The 18,641-nt window shown below is 50.6% G+C and overlaps 1 protein-coding gene across 1 annotated transcript in view; it reads left to right on the top strand.

The window, feature by feature from the left end:
• Positions 1-8,746: 8,746 nt before the first annotated feature.
• LOC114513341 (myosin-9) overlaps positions 8,747-18,641 on the top strand; it is an 88,181-nt gene continuing 78,286 nt past the window's right edge. The window contains exon 1 of the mRNA XM_028532632.2: positions 8,747-8,932. The gene's annotated coding sequence lies outside the window, so the exon portion shown is untranslated. The remainder of the gene's footprint in view (positions 8,933-18,641) is intronic.

Raw genomic sequence — 18,641 nt, 5'->3', positions numbered from 1 at the left:
GAGGATTACAATTTCTCTCCTGTTTGTATGTATTCATTTCCTTTTTAAGCTTTTCAGTGGAAACCGAGACTTCTACCTGAGCAATGCAAAATGCAAAAATGCAATAAATAAACAGTGACTTGGGTTTATTGAAGCAAGCCTGCCCTGGGAAACAAGTGGGGCTGGCCTTGAACTGTGTGTTTTTGCCAGTCGTTCAACCTCTCTGAGCTGCTTTTCTCTCTTGAGCCCTCAAGTGAGATCTGATAATAGAGATCATAGGTGAGCAGAGTTTCAAGCTTTGAACAACCTTTTTCCCTCCCCTCCCCTCCCTCCCCTCCCCTCCCCTCCCCTTCCCTTTTCTTTCCCTTTCTTTCTTTCTTTCTTTCTTTCTTTCTTTCTTTCTTTCTTTCTTTCTTTCTTTCTTTCTTTCTTTCTTTCTCTTTCTTTCTCATCTACTCCTAATTTTACACATGATCCTAAATTCACACTTGACCTAAGAAGGGCCCACCTGTGGTGGAAAGCAGCCTCCTGGGAAACAGAGAGGTCTCAAGATTTAAATCCCAATTCTGTCTCTCACTGTCTATGAGGCCTTGGGCTTGTAAACTAATCCTTTCCGAGTCTTCAGTTCTTCTTCTGCAGAAACGAGATTAGATACCACATCGCAGGGCTGTTGTCGGGATAAAATGTCTTGCGGTAAGGACGCAGTAGACGGTAGACACTACTATCATACCCAGGAAGACCCATTCCTTCTACCAGAACTGACCAACTTCCTATTAAGTGTCAGTTCCTGTGATTCTAAGATGGCTAAGACCCTTCATGCCTGCAGCTCACAGGTTTAGGGGAGCAGATTTATAAACAAAAAATAATTGTGTCCCAGTGGATGAGAGCTGTAAAAGAGGTGGTTAAAGTTCTCTGATTAAAGAGGAAGGGGTGTGGTGAATAAAAGGAAATGGGCACAGACAGGTCTGGGTGGCCCTGAGGCTGGTGGGAGAGGCCCCTTTTCTGCAAGGGGGACAGCCAAGTCAAGGACCCCTGGGACAGGGTCTCCTCTCAGCCACACCCTCACCCACCCACATTCAGGGCTCAGGATCGGCCGTCTGCACTGAGGCCAGAAAGAGGGCAGACCTTTGGCTTAAACCTAGATAAGATAAAGGCCGAACAACACCCTTCCTGAGCACACTTTCAAGCCTTGTGTTGCAAGGCCCTGTGGGTGCCATGGAGAGTGGGTTTATGAAGGAAAGAGAGGCATGCGACATAAACTGGATCGGGGAGGGAGGCAGAATGGTGCAGAGAAAAGGGCTTTGAGCGATGACTCTGCCATTGAATAGTTGGTGACCTCTGGCAGGTCACGGCTGCTTACCTTAGCCCTCGTTTACTCTTCTGCAACATGCATGGGGAAAAAAGACATATTTTTCAAACAGCAAATGCCAAGATAAAGTGAAATGACGTGAAAATGCTGTTGCAAAGCCAAATGCTATATACCTGCATGAAGATGAGTTATTGTCATCTGAGGAATAATGAATAATGAATAAAATGCGGTATATCCACACAATGGAATGTCATTCAACAATAGAAAGAGGTGAAGTGCATGCTACAACATAGGGGAACCTTGCCAAGTGGCCCTGCCCAGGTGGCTCAGTTGGTTGGAGCATCATCTCAATACACCAAGGTTACGGGTTCGATCCCTGATGAGGGCACATAAAAGAATCAACCAATGAATGCATTTAAAAAGTGGAACAACAAATTGATGTGTTTTTTTCTCTTTCCTCTCACTCTCTAAAAATCAATTAAAACAGTAAAAACTTGTGCTATGCAAAAGAAGCCAGACACAAAAGACTACACATACTATATAATTCCATTGATATGAAATGTCCAGAGTAGGCAAATGTGCAGAGACAGACAGTAGACTAGTGGTTGCCGGAGGGAGCAAACAGGGAGTGACTGCTAATGGATATGGTGTCTTCGGGGTGATGAGCGTGTTCTGGGATTAGCGGGGATGGTTGCACCACTCTGTCTGTCCCTTTGCTCTGCAGGCCGGCGCTCAATCCGCTGAGCCATACCAGCGGGGCCACCACCACTCTGTCAATACACTGAAAACCGCTGGCTTGCATGCTTTACATGAGTGAAATGTATGGTACGTAAATTGTCTCTCAAAAAAGCTCTTTAAAAAACGCAGAAGCATGGTTCTTCCTTCTCCAACGCCTGTCTGGGGTGAGACACCTTGGGGCAAATGCAAGGGAACGAGGGTGCGGTGCTTTCACGTGTATTCTTATTTTAATTTTTGTTAGCTTATTTGTTTGTTTATTCACTCTACAAACATTTAACCATGCCAGGTCCTGGGGATACAAGCACAAATAAAGCAGTGATCTGTCCTTAGGGAGCTTCAGGCTCCTTGTCCAGAGGCGGCAGCGGGAGGGTGCCATTGGGCAGGGAGAGTGTCCCTACCGATGGGAGGATCTGAGAGGCCCCCTGAAGGAGCTACTGCACTCACAGGTGTGTGGTGCAGGTGTGGCTCTTTGGGCAAAGGCATGGCATCCACGGTGGGCCCTAGGAGGAAAATGTAAATTGGGCACAGAGGCATTGCACACAATTCATGAATAATGTTTGTTGAGTGGTGCTCACAGAGGGCCTGGGGTGCCATTCCAGGAAAGAAGGCGTGGTCCTGTGTTCTGTGATCATTTGCTGAATGAATAACAAATTTATAAAATACGGGTGCTCCGGACTGCCCCCCCCCAAGATCCTGATTTAATGAAAATCTCTCCAGGGATTCTAAAGTTGATGGAGTGGAAATTCCTCCGCCAGGGGCTACTTCCTGCTGAGGCCCAGTGTTTGCCACACTTTAAGGTGTGGGAACCACCTGGTGGGGGAGGGTTGTTAACATGCAGGCACGGAGTCAGTGGGTCTGTACTGGGTCCCGAGACCCTGCTATCCAACAGGCTCCCAGGTGAGGCTGAGGCTGAGGCTGAGGCTGCCATGCATCTGGTCCAGGGACAGCACCCTGCCGCGTGCCCTTGCCCCTCCCTCCCTCCCCCTCCCATTTCTTCCCACCCGGACACACTGAGCTGCTCTGAGTCCTGTGCAGCCTGGGTCTTCTCCCTGCTTGCACCCCATTTTCCTGCCTAGAATGAGCTTCTCCTCCACCTGCACCCGGATGCTGCCCTTCCGCCCTGGCAGCCCTGGCCAGTGCTTATGTCTTTGCAGCTCTTCCCAGGCTGTCCTATCTGATGACGTCCTGTGTCCTGTGTGGGCGTTATCAGAGCAGAGACTGCGATTTCCACCGAATACTAGCACTGGCACAGGGTCCAGCAACGAACACGTCCTCAGGAAGTATTCAGGGAATGAAAAACGAACCCTGCAGAGGAGATAAGATAAGAAGAGGCATAATCACTGTCCTATTAGCAAACACTTTTTGGTGCTTCCTCTGTGCTAACTCTGTTGTCAGCACTTGACATACGTTAAGCCATCTCATTCTCACAGTGTTCCAACTTTGCAAAGATTATTCTCATCCCCATTTTGCAAACACGTACTCTGAGGCACAGGCAGGCTCTCTGGGTGGCAGTGTGGACCCTGACCAGGCAGCACAAGACAGACACATGACAGTGCTGTCAGACAAATGCATAGAGGCTGTCGGGCAGGTGGCGGGAGAAGCCGCTTTCCGTGGAGTCTGGGTCTTGAAGGGTGGGTGGGGCCCAGTGGGCAGAATCCTCAGAGAAGGTGTGAATGCAGCGGTGTGAGAGTGCCCAAGGGCAGAACTGCAGGTTCAGTGGGCAGTGAGCTGCCGTGCAGAGGACCAGGGAGAGACAGGGCTGCCAGGATGTGGAAGGCAATGGTTGGGGGCCCAGGACACCCGGCTAGGAGTCTGGGATTCACACGTAAAGTGCCAGAAAAATCCTTGAGCTGGAGAAAGGCAGGATGTACTCTAGGGCACAGGTGGTGAACACAAGGCCTACAAGCTGAATCCGGCCCTCCACCTTGTTTTATCCGGCCCGGCGCCTTGTTTCTACCCGGCAGCAGCACCGAGCTCCTTGCCCCTAGTTAAGGGGGAGTCACATTTATACAGTCCTCCAATTACATCTGGCCCTTTGAAGGCAACTGTGAGGTTGATGTGGCCCCAGGTGAAAATGAGTTTGACGCCCCTGCTCTAGGATATTTCAGGATCGGGGCTGAGTCTACCGGGACAGTGCTGAAGAAGAAGAAACAGGTTTTAGCTTTTGTGTAGCCAGCATATCTGGGTTCAAATCCCAGTTTTGCCACTTATTAGCCAAACAACCCTGACCAAGTTACTTCACATTCTGCGCTTCAGTTTTCTCCTCTGTAAAAGAAGGAAAAAGCGGTGATAAATATAGGGTTGTTGAAAGTAATGAAGCAATACTAATCCTCATATTACTGGAACCCAAGAGATCAAGTGTGGTCTTGAGCAAATTACTTAACTCCTTTGAGCCTCAGTTTCCTCCTCCATGAAATGGGGGAGAATAATAGTGCCCACATCAAAGGACTGAGATGAGGATGTAATAGGGCAAGGCGTGTTCCACGTGCTTGGCACCACACCTGGTACAGAATAGGAGCTCAGTAAGTCTGTGCCGAGCTGATCCTCAGCGCTGGGCTGCAGGACAATTAGCCTGAGGGTGCAGAAAACATGGGGTGGGGGTGAGGATGGGGGGCTCTGTGATGAAGCTGAGGTCATGGTCTGGAGGGGACGGAGGGAGGGCAAGAATGGGAATTTGATGGTTTGAGGAGAGGACCAGGAGAAAGGAAGGAAGGCTGGGTGAGACTGGGGTGAGAGACACCCGGACCAGGGAAGAGGGAGGACTGGGGAGGCCTCTGGGTTTGAGCCCGTTTGTCCTGGAGAAGCCAGAAATGTGAGCAGAACTGCCGCCAGGCATGCAAACGGGTTTGGCAAGAACTGGGAGGGTGGGAGTTGGTCGTTGGGCTCTGAACAAGAGGGAAACATGCTCAGAATCTTTAGTAATAGAACTAGAGGTGACTTAGGTGTTTTTCTTCATGCTTTTAAAGTATTTTCTAACTTAAAAAGTGTATTATTTATATATTTGTTAAAATGTGTAGCCTGTGCCTTCCTATTTAAATCAGATTCATTTAAGTAGAGAAAATAACTCATAGGAGTCTAAAGTTAAGAGATATGTTTTTTTTTCAGTGAAAACTGTCCCTCTTCTACCACTATTTCCCAGCCAATCAGTTCTTCTGAAAACAGCCAATATTACTAGCTTCTTGTATATCTTTCCAAAGATACTCTGTGTCTAGTCTAGGATGTATTACTTTATCATAAAACATTATGTGGATTAAAACAAAAAGACTGAAGCACATGTGCAACAGAAGAAAAATTGGACTTCACGAAAGTTAAAAGCTTTTGCACATCAGAATGTAGTAGGAATAGAGAAAAAATGCAACCCAGAGCGTGGGAGAAGTGCTTGCAAGTCATACATCTGATGACAGATTAGTATCCAGAATAAACAGAGAACTCCTAAAATTCCATAACAAAAAACCCCAAACAACTCCATTCAAAAAATGGGCAAAGGACTTGAATAGACATTGCTCGAAGGAAGGTATACAAATGGCATGCTCAACATCAATAATCATTACGGAAATGCCAATGAAAACCACAGTGAGATACCCCTTCATACCAATCGGGATGGGTGCTGTCAAAAACAGAATGAAACAAAGCCCCCAAAGACAAGTGTTGGTGAGGATCTGCAGAAAGTGAAACCCTTGGGCACAGTTAGTGAGAAGATAAAGTGGTTACAGCTGCTATGGAAAACAATATGGTGGTTTCTCAAAACATTAAAACTGGAATTGCTGTCTGACCCAGCACTTCCACCTGTCGGTGTACACCCCAAAGAAGTGAAAGCCGAGTCTCGAAGAGGTGTTTGTACACCATGTTCATAGCAGCATTATTTGTAACAGCTACAACACGGAAGCAACATAAGTGTCCATAAATGGGTGAACGGATAAACAAACTGTGGTGTGTTGTACAATGAAATATTATTCAGCATTAGAAAAGAAGGAAATTTTGACATATGCTACTAACCACATGGACAAATATATTTTTTAAGATTTTATTTATTTATTTTTAGAGAGGGAAGGGAGGGAGAAAGAGAGAGAGAGAGAGAGAGAAACATCAATGTGCGGTTGCTGGGGGCCGTGGCCTGCAACCCAGGCATGTGCCCTGACTGGGAATCGAACCTGCGATGCTTTGATTCACAGTCCGAGCTCAATCTACTGAGCAACTCCAGCCAGGGCCAATTCAGTGTTTTTTAAAGTATATTCACAGCATTGTGTAATCATCCCCATGATCTAAACTCAGAACACTTTCATTGCCTCATAAATACTCTTTATGCCCATTAGCAGTAACTTCCCATTCTTTCTTCTCCCCAGCCTCTGGCAACCACAAATGTATATTCTGTCTCTATAGATTTGCTTGTTTTGGACATTTGGTGTATATAAAATTGTACAGCAAGTGGCCTTTTGTGACTGGCTCCTTTCACTTAGCGTGTTTTTAAAGGTCATCCATGTTGTAGTCCGTATTCGTAGTTCGTTCCTTTTTATCGCTGGACAATGTTCCATTGCATGGATTTGCCACATTTTGTTTATCCATCCATTCAGCACTTCACAGACACTTCAGTCATCCTGTTGTTCCCATGTAACACTAGTTTGTTCTTTTGTATTTCTGTGTAGTAGTCAATTGCATGGACATAATCAACTTATCCATTTTACCATTTATAGATGTTTCTCCTAATTTTTGGCCATGTCAAGCTGCCATGAACATTTTGGTACATGCCTTTGTTGGGCCTATGCACTCATGTGTGTTGTGTATTACTCAAGAGCAGAATCACTGGATCACAGGGCACACATGTACATTCGACTTCAGCAGGTGCGGCCAAACACTTTCCCAGAGCAGTTTAGGAGCATACACTCCCACAAGCAATGTACGAGAGTTCCAGTGGCTCCCCAGCCTTACTGACACCCGGTATCTTAATTTTAGTCACTCTGATGGGGGATCGATGGTGCTATGTCATTGTGGTTTTAATTTGCATTCTGTGATAGCTAATGATATCTAGTACTGTTTTCATTTGCTTAATGGCTAATTAGATATTCTATTTTATACAGTGTTCATTCAAATCTTTGCCCATTGGAAAAAAATCACACTGTCTGTTGTCTTCTTAGTGATGTTTTTGATAAATTCTGGATACATGTCCTTTGTTATATCTATGTTTTACAAATGTTTTCTCCCAGTCTATGGTTTGATTTTTCACTTGCTTTCACATACGTGTCTTTGATGAAAAGCACTTCTTAATTTTAGTAAAGTTCAATCTTTTATGGTTTATACTTTTTGGGTCTTTTTTGAGAAATTTTTGTCTACTTTAAGGTCATGAAATATTCCCCTAAGCTTTCTTCTAGAAGTTTTATTGTTTGCTTTCCACATTTATGTCTGATTCATCCTAAACTATTTCTATCAATGGTAGGAAGGTCAAGATTCATGTTTCCGCATGTGGATCTAACCCTAATCCTAACCTGGACCCTAACCATTGACCTGGCACTGTTTGTTTTCTTATGGACCGAGAAAAGCTTTTTAATATATTGTTAATAGTAATTCTTTGTTACAGCGTTGCAAAATCTTTTTCCCAGTTTTCTTTTACCTTTAGATCATAAACTTTTTTCTGAAGTTCATTTGGAAGAGTAGTTTAGTTGTGATAGGAAGAACATTCCAAACGGAAAAGTAATGAAAGGGTTGCCCTTTTAGATATAAAATGTATTAAAAAAAAACTACCAACATTGAAGTATCGTGGAACACACAGGGAGATCAATGGATACAACTCAGAAACAGATGCACGCATGTAAGAGTTAGGTAGGTGATGAAGGTGGTACCTGAAATCAGTGGAGGAAATGATGTACCCGCTGTTCCAAAAATTACATTTGATTTCTTCCTCCTAAAACTACATAAATTCCAGATGGATTAAAAGATAAGCAGAAAAAATCCCCCAACAACTTCAAACCAAGAAAACATTTTGTAACAAATACCTAAAAGGGAAATGTGTGAGTTAACATGTAGAGCCAGAGAGGCTTGGAAGGGCATTCCAGGCAGAGGGAACCCGGCTGGAGCAACTGTCTCGAGGCTGAAAGAAGGAAGGCAGGTGTGCCCAGTCTATGGAGACCGGCAGGAGTCGAACTCAGGGCGCCCACAAGGAGTCCGGGGCCGGGTCCTGGTCCGCCCCACAGACATCATAATTATGTAAAATAGTACTTTTTTCCATATATGGTACTTAATAATCCGTTCTGGTGGGATGACATGCGTCAAGGAAGAGAGTTCGCAGGGCGGGGTGTCAGAATCCCAGACCTTCCCAGGCAGCTCCCGCCCGGCCTCACCCGCAACCCGGCAATGCACCAACATCCCGGCTCTAAAGTGACTGAGAGCTCCCTTCTCCCGATTGGACTCTCTCTGTGTCAATCCTCTCCTGGAACCCGGCTGTCCGTTGGAACCGCCCTTGGAGGCGGGGCTCCCGCCTAGGAAGAGGGAGGGTAGGTGGAGAGGGTGGAGAGTTGGAGAGGATGAATCTCCACCCCTCTGGGCACAGAGGCTCCTCCCACCATCTCCATAGGTCAAGATGTCCGTCCATCAAGACCTGGAGCGGGTTGGAGTGGGTGCGACGTCCCGGAGGGCGGCACCGTCTTTCCAGGCTCCTCCTCGCCTCGGAGGCGGTGCCGGGCGCGGAATGGGCTGGCGGCTGAGAGGGCGGGGCGTGGCGGGAAGGCGGTGGGGCTGGGTGCGGTGAGGCGCGCAGATCACCGCGGTTCCTGGGCAGGGCACCGAAGACTGAGCCAGGCTGACCTGCTGGAGCTCCCGCCTCGCGCGCTCGCCCCACTCCGCCGTCGCCCGAGCGCTCGAGAAAGCCTTCTCGGGAGAAGCAGCGCCTGTTCCCCGGGGCACATCCAGGTTCAGGTAAGTGAGCCTCATCAGCCTGTCCCGACAGGGGCAGGCGGGCGGGGACGGCGGGGACGGGACGCGCGGCGTCTGGGGCAAGGCGGGCCGACGTGTAGTTCTCGGCCCCGGCGTGGCCGGCGACAGGCGCGGGCGGGCGGGAACGCTGCGGGGCCGGGCGGGGATACCGCATCCTTCCTGAGGGGCACCGGGACCCCTACGCGGATGCTCCGGGAAGGCGCCGCTGGAAGCGCGGCCTCGGGGAGCAGAGGAACGCTTCGTGACCAGCGCTCCCCGGAAACCCTTCATCTTCCCCAACCCCCACCCCTGCCCAGCTCACTCTCGCGGCGGGGCACCCGGGAGCCTCGACCTCCCCCTGCTGCCGGGGCGCGCGCCCCGCCCTCGCCTCGCCCAGTGCCCAAGTTGGGCAAACTTTTTAACCCCTTCCGGGGAGCCGGTGTCCATTGGACCCAGAGGGGTGAGGACAAGGTGGGGGGCCCGGGGCTGCGGTTCCTTCGGAAGTTTCTAGGCCTTTTCGAAAAGGAGGTAACGGGCAGGCGGGGACCGTTTGGCAGCTGTCAGGGCGTCCTCCTGAGTCAGAATCGGGCCATCCTGCCGCAGACATTGCTCTCGGCTCGGTTTCCGCCCTCGGCGCGCGACTTCCTCATTCGCCCGGCTGCGAGCGGGCTGGCGGAGGAGGGGACCCGAGAGGTGCGAGTGGGCACGTGGGAAAGAGGGACAAGGCGGGCACGGGGTTGCGAGGCAGGAAAGACTTCCCTGCTCTCCAATAGCCCCTCAGCCTTTGACTTGGGACTTCCTTCTGGGAGAGGAAGGCCCGGGAGTGCCCGAAGCCTTCCGTGCCGCCCAGGCGCGCACCTGATTCCGCCGCACCTGGGGGGGGGGGTCTGGGTCCTGTGCCTTTAGGACTAGGCAGGCCCCGGCTATTAATCGTTCCTTTGTGGGTCAGATCCGTGGTTTTCTACACCCCTCCCAACCCCCTGGTCCCTGTGCAGGGGTCTTCACCCCATCCAGCCCTGGGACCACGCCCAGGGCAGGACTGTATCCCTCTTCTGTCCCTCGCCCCTCGAAACGGAGTGTCCTCCAGGACAAGGCTGCTGGCTGTCTTGAAGTGGCGGCGGGGTGATTGCCAGGGCTGCTGTCTGCGGCCCCACCCAGCCCCCACCCAGGTCCTGGAGACCGGCGGCTTCCGTCGCTGGGCCACTTCTCTGTCCACTGCTCTCTTCTGGGTTTGACAAGATTTCAAAGTAACTGTTGAGTAAGTGTGGAAGGGGAAGAAGAGCTTTAGCTCCTTCCTGCGGCACTGTGGCCATTTCTGATTTCGCTGTCCGAGGCCCGCCTGCTAACTCACCTGGTGGTTTATTACCTGTTTGGTAAGGAGAGAGGCCGCTTTAAGGCTTGTTTGGCCAATCACTTGACTAATGTTAGTTTATATTCAAGGCTGCTAGGGGTCCGGTGGGGGAGGGTACACAGATGTGTAATTGAGCAAATATTTAACTGGCTTCTGTGTGCCAGGGCCTCTGCCAGGTGGTGGGGGATGTGAGGTTGAGTAAGACCTGGTCCCTGCCCTTGGGCACCTAGGGGAGAGCTGAGACAAATCCGTAGATGACTCCAGGGTGAGGCGAGGATGACAGAGACCCCAGAAAGGTGCTGTGAGTCATGGGGATTGGGAGAAAGGAGCCAGCTCTTCCTGGGGAGATCCTTAGGCCTCTGCCTTTGAGGAGTTTACAGTCCTCAAGAGGAAATAGTGGCCCAGTGACTGAAGTACAAAGGCAGCCTCTGATGCGTGTCGCAAGCATGCCATAGACAAAGGACTCCAGGAATTCCGAGAGGGGCCACTTCTGTCTGGGGCCAGGAGGGAAGCTGCCTGGAGGAGGGAGCACATTGCAGGTTTGCAGAACGGAGGAGAAGCACTGGGTGTTGGAAAGTGAGGACTCATTTAGTGGGTAATTGAGGGGTAATTAAAAGCGTCAAGAGATTGCTCAGTGTAATTTGAGAGCCGCTGTGCCCCCCAGATGGCTGCGGGGTGACACCAAAGAGCTCTACTCTTCACATTCAGCAAGTCCTGGCAGTGCCTGTGGGCAGGTCCAGGTGCTGGCAGATGCAGGCGCCCGGATTGGCAGGCTCTGCTCGGGGAAGGGCCGCCGGAGAGGTGCGTTCAGTGGGGCTGCCTGTCTGAAGGGCACGCGACGGGAGAGGAAACGGAGGGTCAGGGCCTTGGAATTCTGATTTTTATTTTTAAACTTTTAACCTCAGGGTTGGAGATGGGACAACTTCCCTCTTGCAGGATGAAGGACGCATGTTAATCACAGCCTGCCTGTCGCCTGTTCTTGCTCCAGAAAAAACAAAACAAGGATCTGTTAGCTTTTTAAAAGGAGAGAAGCACACTCGAAAAATGCAGCATTGTTGTGTAGCCTGGTAGGGTATTGCTAGAGAAGCCAGGCTGGCCTGTGCTTTCTTCACTTCCTCTTTGTCGCTAATCCTGCAGTAAAGTACTTAAGACAGCCCTTACCAGCTTGACATCTTATTTCAAAAGGAGAGGAGGGGTTGGCGGTTGTTTTCCTCAGAGGCGGGGGCCCTACCCTTCTCTTGGGGGAGAAAGAAACCCAAAGCAAAGGAAAAAGAAAAAAAAAAAAAAATCCAAGCCTTAGCGGCTTCCTCTCAAGCATCATGTTCCAGAAATATTTAGAATAACAAAATCTGTGTGTCCTCCTAATTAAACAAACGTCCTAATTTGCTGAGCACAACACAGCATCTCTGCCTCAGGGGCAGGAAGTGCTTTTTCTCTTTGTGCAGCCCCAGAGTCCCTGCCTCTCCGCCCGGGCCTTAACCCTTGGTGCGCTGAGCCCCTGGGCGCAGGTTTTCTGGCGAGGACAGGATGGAGCCCTCCTGTGACTGACAGCGTTCCCACTCTCGGAGCTGGGAGCTGTGTGGTTGTGAGTTTTGGAACAGGGTTCCCGCCCTGAACCTGCCAGGTACTAGCTCTGTGACTTTAGGCAAGTCACATAACCTGTGTGGGAATCAGGACTTCTACTGTGCAGGGTTGGAAGTGCGGGTTAAAACATATAAGGTACGTAAAGGACCCATGTAAGGAATGTAAAGTGGCTTTGTGCAGCTTTTAAGAAAATATATAAATGTTCAGTCTTAATTCCCTGGGCTGTCAGGGTTGGAAAGAGACGAGGAGGGGTAGATGGTTTTCCTGGCTCCTGGCTCAGTGCTCTTTGTACTTCTGAGAAGGTGTGTGAGTGTGTGCGTGCGTGTGTGTGCAGCACTGTGAAACCTAAGTGGTAAAAACGCAAGTGGTTCTGGGGCCTGTCTGCTGATGCTTTCAGATGCACTTGGTCATGCACTTGTGCTGTGCAGTCTCATTTCAGTCAGGGCCCTGGCCTGGGCAGGAGATGCGCGAACTAACTGCAGTTTTAACTCTAAAACATGGTTTCCCATGATCTGGGATGTAACCAAGGCTGGCACAGGAAGAACCTTGGGTGTCTGGAGACCTGGCTTGTAGCCGTACCTGCGAGAACATTTGACATTGGTCGAAAGTGCCCTTATCATCTACGAAGACATCACACCGGTTTACGAGACTGCTGATTACGCACAAGAGGGCTGGGGGACTGAAAAATACAGTAATTATAACTTCTCCAAGATGGTCCAGTTTCTTAGGTACTTTCATGCCCCATCGATGGGAGCATGAGTTGTAACCACTCGCCTTTTTGAAGGTAGTTTGGCTGTGTCTCTCCAAGGCTAGTCGGTCCTTCTGTCTGAATTCTAGGAATGCACCCCACAGACAAACTCATGTGCAAAAGGAAATGTCCGAGATAGTGTTTGCAGCGTGGCCATAGACGGAGACGGGAAGCAGGGTCACTGTCCATCCGAAGGGTCGAATAAGTCCTGGCACAGCTGTGCAGCGGCAGCCCTCGCAGCCCGTTAAGAAATGAGGCTGGTCTGTGTGGACAGAGAGGCCATGCTCTCCAGGATATGTTACAAGTGGAAAAGCTAGAGAGATGACGAGTATGCGTGGTGGTCCCTCCGTGTGAAACGTGCCGGGTCGCTTTGGCCTGGTGCCTGGGAAGAAGACACGGAGACTTTGGTCATGGTGGTTGCCTCTTGAGGGGACCCAGGAAGTAGGAGTGGGGGGTGGGTATTCCTTTTCACTAAATGCCTTTTTATGTATATGGTCCTTAAGTCATCACAAATTTAAACTTATCTTTATTACCTATACAAATAAGGGGGTTGGCCGGCCAGTCTTGTAGGTCTCAGCTTTAAAATGCATTGCTCCAGATTCCAAGTTTCACATTGAGTGCCTACTGTGTGCAAAGAAGGATTGAAGTTTTAAAAATGGACTGACTTGCTCTTGTGGTTGGAACATTTTTGGGTCCTGTTTTCTTCTCCATGATGTCACATTGTCACCAGAGTAACCCCTTAAACAAATGTCTGCTCTGATCCACTCCCTCCTAGTCTGGAAAATGGTAGATGATTGCTTTTTCTTTGCTGGACGAGAAAAGGAACCCCCACACTACGTGTCTGGAAAGTATTTCAGCGTAACCTTTTGCCAGATTCCCCACAGTTCCCTTGGCACCCAATCACCAGGGGTCCTTTCCTGGGGAGTCCACCCTGACCAGAAGTCTATACCAGGCCTTTATTCTCTTGGGTCCTCTAAACTTGGGGTCATTGCAACCACTAACGTGCCCCCTCCTACTTCTTTCCCAGTTATCCCCCAGGCATCTGCTGTATTAATAGTGGAAAAGCCCAAATTCTTGAAAATGGGATTAGAAGGGTGTTTCAAACCCCATCCCCTTCTCAATGAAGAGCATCTTGGTCTTGCATGGTGTGGGTTCTGGAGAGGCTGCCGGCTCTGCTTGCTGCTGAGTTGGCTCTTTTCTGTGGCAAAGACAGTGGAAGACCCCTTCAGGGTCTCAGCCAGGCCTGTGTCCCTGCCAGGCAGCCTCTGGGCTTCCTGGAGGAACGGCATGAGTCACACGAGTGTAGAGAATGAGCCTGGGTCTAAAATGGGCCGGCCAGCACATGGGGCTGAGGGCTGAGTGCTGGCATGTACCCCCCTCCCTCACTGCCCCCCAGCCCCCACCTGCCCCTCGTGCTCTGATGGTACCAGACATTTGGGAGGCCAGAGGGGAGCTGCCCTCTTGTGTCTGATGCACGTCTCTTTAAAAAGTAACAGGCTGGCCTCTCTGTTGGAATTTGTCAGGCCCTCATTCTGCTGACTCGTTTCTCAAGCCCGAGGTGATTCAGCTCCTCGAATGGGACACAACATCCTGGCCCCTGGGCAGGGGGTGCCCAGAAGAGGCTCTTGGCTGGCCTTTGGCTGAGGGCAAGGCCTTCTCGGGGCTTCTCCCCAGCCTGACCTTGCATTTCTCACGTGGACGTCTTCTGTGGCTACTTTCTTCTTCAGCCCTGTCGGCTACTCCATTAGGGCCCTTCCCGCCGAGGCTGAGGCTGAGGCTGAGGCTGGAGGGAGGCTTGCAGGTCCTTCCGGAAGTTGCCACTGAAGGGTGTGGCTTCCTGCCTGGGCAGGTTGGGCTGGGCCTTTGGAGAAGTTGAAGGTGGAGTTGATCTTCCCCCACCCTCAAGTCCTTGGCCCTGCTGGACTACCCCGAGGACCAGGGGCCTCTGAGGGAGGTCCCTCTCTTACTTCCATGGGTATTTATTTACATTTTGGGAACTTGAGTCTTAAGATTTCTTTTCCTTTCGTTTTAACTCATTCTAAATGACATCCTGCTTAAAAGAAAAATCGGCAAAACAGTAAAATCTCCCTATGAACTAAGAATTAGAGAATGTTTGCACTGGTAGGGATCTTGGGGACATTGTAATCCCCCTGCCCGTCCCCGCCCCCCCCTCCGTTAGGGAAGGAGTGGTTTGCCCGAGCTCAACTGTGAACTGGTAGAAGAAAGCTTTGGGGTAGAAGAAAGCTTTGGCCCCCCGGTTTCACCCACCCCCAGTGCCTTTCACTCAAAATCATGTGGCCTCATTTAAAAGTGGTTTTGAACTGTTATCATCCCTTTTATGTGCTGTTTAGCCAAGTAACACATACTTAGCTCCTTTAATCTTTCCTCAAGAGTCTGTTCTTCCACACCCTTAGTCTTTTTCTTTTTTTGGGGTGAGCACTAGGGTTAAGAAACGGGGTGGGAGGTGTTTTGGGTTTCTCTGAACTTCTTCCAGCTGGACGGGGCCGTTTAGGCCGAAAGTTCCCACAGCTCAAAAATCAATATCTCACGTCGGGGAGGGCCAGGCAGCAGGGAGGGCCATGCCGGGAGCCACGCCTGCTTCCCGGTGTCCCTCAGCTAGTCCTCCTTTCTAGTAATTTCAAGTCATTTCATGTCCGGAGAAGTGATTTTCGGTCGGTGTGCTCAGGCTCACCGGCATGCTCAGGCTCACCGGCGTGCCGCAAGAACTTTTAAAGCATGCAGTACCTGACTCTTTAGTCAGCGGGCTGACCTCCTTTGCCGCAGATTGCCAAATGAAAAAGACAACACCCAACACAGTAGCCATCTGGTTTGAATGAATCAGAATTATACCTTTTTTTTGGTCAGATCAGCAAAAAATATATTTTTTGGTGTGCTGCAGAATGTTAGTAATTAGTTTATGTATGCCATGAGATGAAAAAGGTTGAACATCGCTGTCTGGGATGATCAATTGGTTGTATTTTCAGTTTGAGACCCCACAGCAGAGGGGACAACGCCACAAGAGCCTTGGGGTCAGGTGGAACTGGGACCCGGCCTCACCTTTTCTCCTGCCACGCAGGAGCCTCCGTCGCTGCGTCTGCAACGTGGAGATCCCTGCCTTTTTAGGCTTGCTGCAATTCACACATAAATCTATCTAAGGCGGTGCAGTTCTTTTTCTCTCTCCCCCTCCCACTTTTTTTTCTTTTTATGTTATCACCCTCATCAGACAGTAGAAAATATATGTTCAGGTTTTGAAGAGTTGAAATTTGTCCAGCAAGCCTGTTCCCATACCGCCACCAAAGGTACGGTGACTTAAGATAACTGAGGAACCTGCCAAAAGATTTTCTGGGCTCGGATGCCGAGGTTTTCAAGGCCTGCAACCTTTGCATTCTTCTCACCACACAAAACCACTCAGCCTGTTACGTCGGCGCCGGCTATGAGCTGGCTGAGGCATTTTTTAAAAGGGCTGCTACAAAGCAGCAGAGGCACCTTTATTTAGAGTCGTCTGTGTTCAAAAGCCACCACGTTTCCTGTGTTTTGCATGAAGTCACTGGGCTGGAGAAGGCAGCTTCCTGTCTGATAAACATAAAGATGAGGCACTTGGAACAGTTTTGGGACTTAATCTAACCGGTCTGGAAGGGTGGGGGGAGATTTTAGAACCCACAGGACTGTGAGGAGGGACCTGTAGGCCAGAGGTGGGTCTTTCTTCCTCCCTGGGTCCCAGGTTCTCGCCCAGAGCCTGGCTCAGAGTTGGGCTCCCCACCCCCCCGCCCGCCCCCGTCCTTGTAGCGTGAGTGGAGTTCAGTTCTCAGCGGTGCCTGTGGGCCTGGGGACACAGAGGCCCAGGCAAAGCTTTAGGATGCCATTCAGTTAGTGATCTCTGCACTGCAGAAAATGCGGATGCAAGGAACTTGTCTGGAAATCTCTGGGGTGAGAAAGGTGGTGGCAAGGAGCCACTGAAAAGTTTTTGTCTCGTTTTGAAATATTGAAGAGCCCATTATTTACCTCACATGTCTTTGCCAAGTCAACAACCCAGACTCCTTGGGCTCCTGCTGTGTGGCCCGCACTGCAGACCACTGCGTCTGCTCTCTGGGCTGCAGAGGGATGGATGCAGAGGCCGTCCTTGTGCTCCGCAGCCTTACCCTCGCATGTGGCAGGGACACTGGGAGGAGTCTGCCACAGGAGGCGGGCCCCTGCTGCACCGAGCGGCTGGGGACTTCTGAGCCTCCCGAGTGGAGGCTGGCACTGCCCGAGTGGAGGCTGGCACTGCCCGGCAGGAGGAGGGCAGGTGGGGATGGTGGGCAGGAAGGGAAGAGGCTCTGGGGGAAGGGCGCTCACTGGGTGGGGATCAGGATGTCTGGGCTGAAGGCCTCCTGGCTCTGCTAATAATAGCAATAGTAATAATAACACATTTTATTGTGCCAGTGCTTTTACCTCATTTCCTCCCTCATTCTCATGATGAGGGAGGAAATTATGCCCACTTTATAGATATGGAGACTGACCAGGGATTCAAATGCAGGTGCTCTGACTCCAGACCCCAGCGTGACCTTGTAGATGCCCGTCCGTCACTCCTGGGCTTGGTGGTGAGGGGCTGCCCTGGTCCCTGGGGCGTCCTTCCTCATCGTGACTGAGAATCAGTGAAAGAAGCAGAGCGTGGGGCCACGGCACAACGGGGCCTCCTGCTCTCCAGTGCAGCTGGCTACTCACCGCAAGGTTGCAGGTGTTGCCTTGGCTACGGACTTCACCTTTAACCTCAGCCGGCCATGTGTCAGATGTGTGTGGCCGGTCTTAAGGGAGGGCAGGTGGACAGACCACAGCCAGGCAGTGTAAATCCTGGCTGCTGTGCCTGCCTGCTGGTGGCCGGGCCCTGGCTGGTCCTCCCTGGAGAGCTGGCCAGCCAGCGGGCCTGCCGCCATCTTGACCACGGGCTCTTCCTGACCTCAGCCCGCTTGCATCCAAAAACTGGCATTCCTTCCTTCCTCCTTTCTTCTTCCTCCATTCATCTGTCCGTCTTTATTCAGTAACCGCCTCTCAGAGCTTACTTTGTGTGCTGGGCACTGGGCTGGGTGTGGGGGATGTGGAGGTGAAGGAAGCGGATTCCGAGAGCTGATGGTGTCCTGCCAGCTGCAGCGTGCTGGGGGCCCAGGAGGGTCTGAGAAGGCTTCCTGGAGGAGGCGGCATCTGAGCTGGTTGCAAGTGAGGGATGTGGCACAGCACTTGCAGGGAGCGGGTCCGGGACCTTGTTTAGTTGCTCAGACTCTGGCGGTGCTTTGTTCAGGGATGATTCAGGTTGCCGAGGCCCTCTGAGTCACTGCGGCTGATAAAAGACTTCCTCTCTTCAGGAGCCCCTCTCCCAGCCTTTTAAGGAGCTCAAATGGCCATTAGGACCTCCTTCTCTGGGCCATTTCCTGGGAAATGTGGGAATGCAGGATTCCACGCTGAGGTCCTTAACCCCCTGCGTGGCTGCTGGGAATTCTGCCCGTGTGTGCTCTGAGTGTGTGGTCAGCAGGCTGTTCCCAGCTGAAGGGCTTGGGATGAGACTTTTTTATGGAGCATTGAGAGAGACATAGTTGTCCCTGGAATCAGTTCCTTTTTAAAGTTTAAAAAAGGGAGGCATTGTTTATAGCACCAACAATATGACAACAAAGCTGGCAAGAAGATTTGCCCCATGCCCCCTCCACAGTGTGTATCTTTCTGGGCTTCCTGTCCATATTGCCACAGTTATTATTTTCATGGCTATGTTACAGTTCACAGAGAAGAACCACTGTTTACATTGCTATAAAGTTCCATAGGTTTTATTGGCTCTTGGAAATTAATTTGTTGAGCAAATACATCCTGAGTAGCTGTTGCAGGCCAGAAGCCGCTAGGTGGTTAGGATGTAGGATGATCGAGACACCACAGACCCTGCCCTCAAGGGGCTCCCGGTGCAGACCCAGGGAAGGACCATGGCACTCTGGTGTAGTGGGGTTGTGGTAGAGGTGAGCCCGGGAGAAAGTGGCAGCTTCGATGCCCAATTTGAGTTGATGGAAAAC

The sequence above is a fragment of the Phyllostomus discolor genome, chromosome 2, assembly GCF_004126475.2.
Source record: "Phyllostomus discolor isolate MPI-MPIP mPhyDis1 chromosome 2, mPhyDis1.pri.v3, whole genome shotgun sequence".
In the NCBI taxonomy this organism is placed as follows: Eukaryota; Metazoa; Chordata; class Mammalia; order Chiroptera; family Phyllostomidae; genus Phyllostomus; species Phyllostomus discolor.
This window is presented reverse-complemented; position numbering and strand designations above follow the sequence as displayed.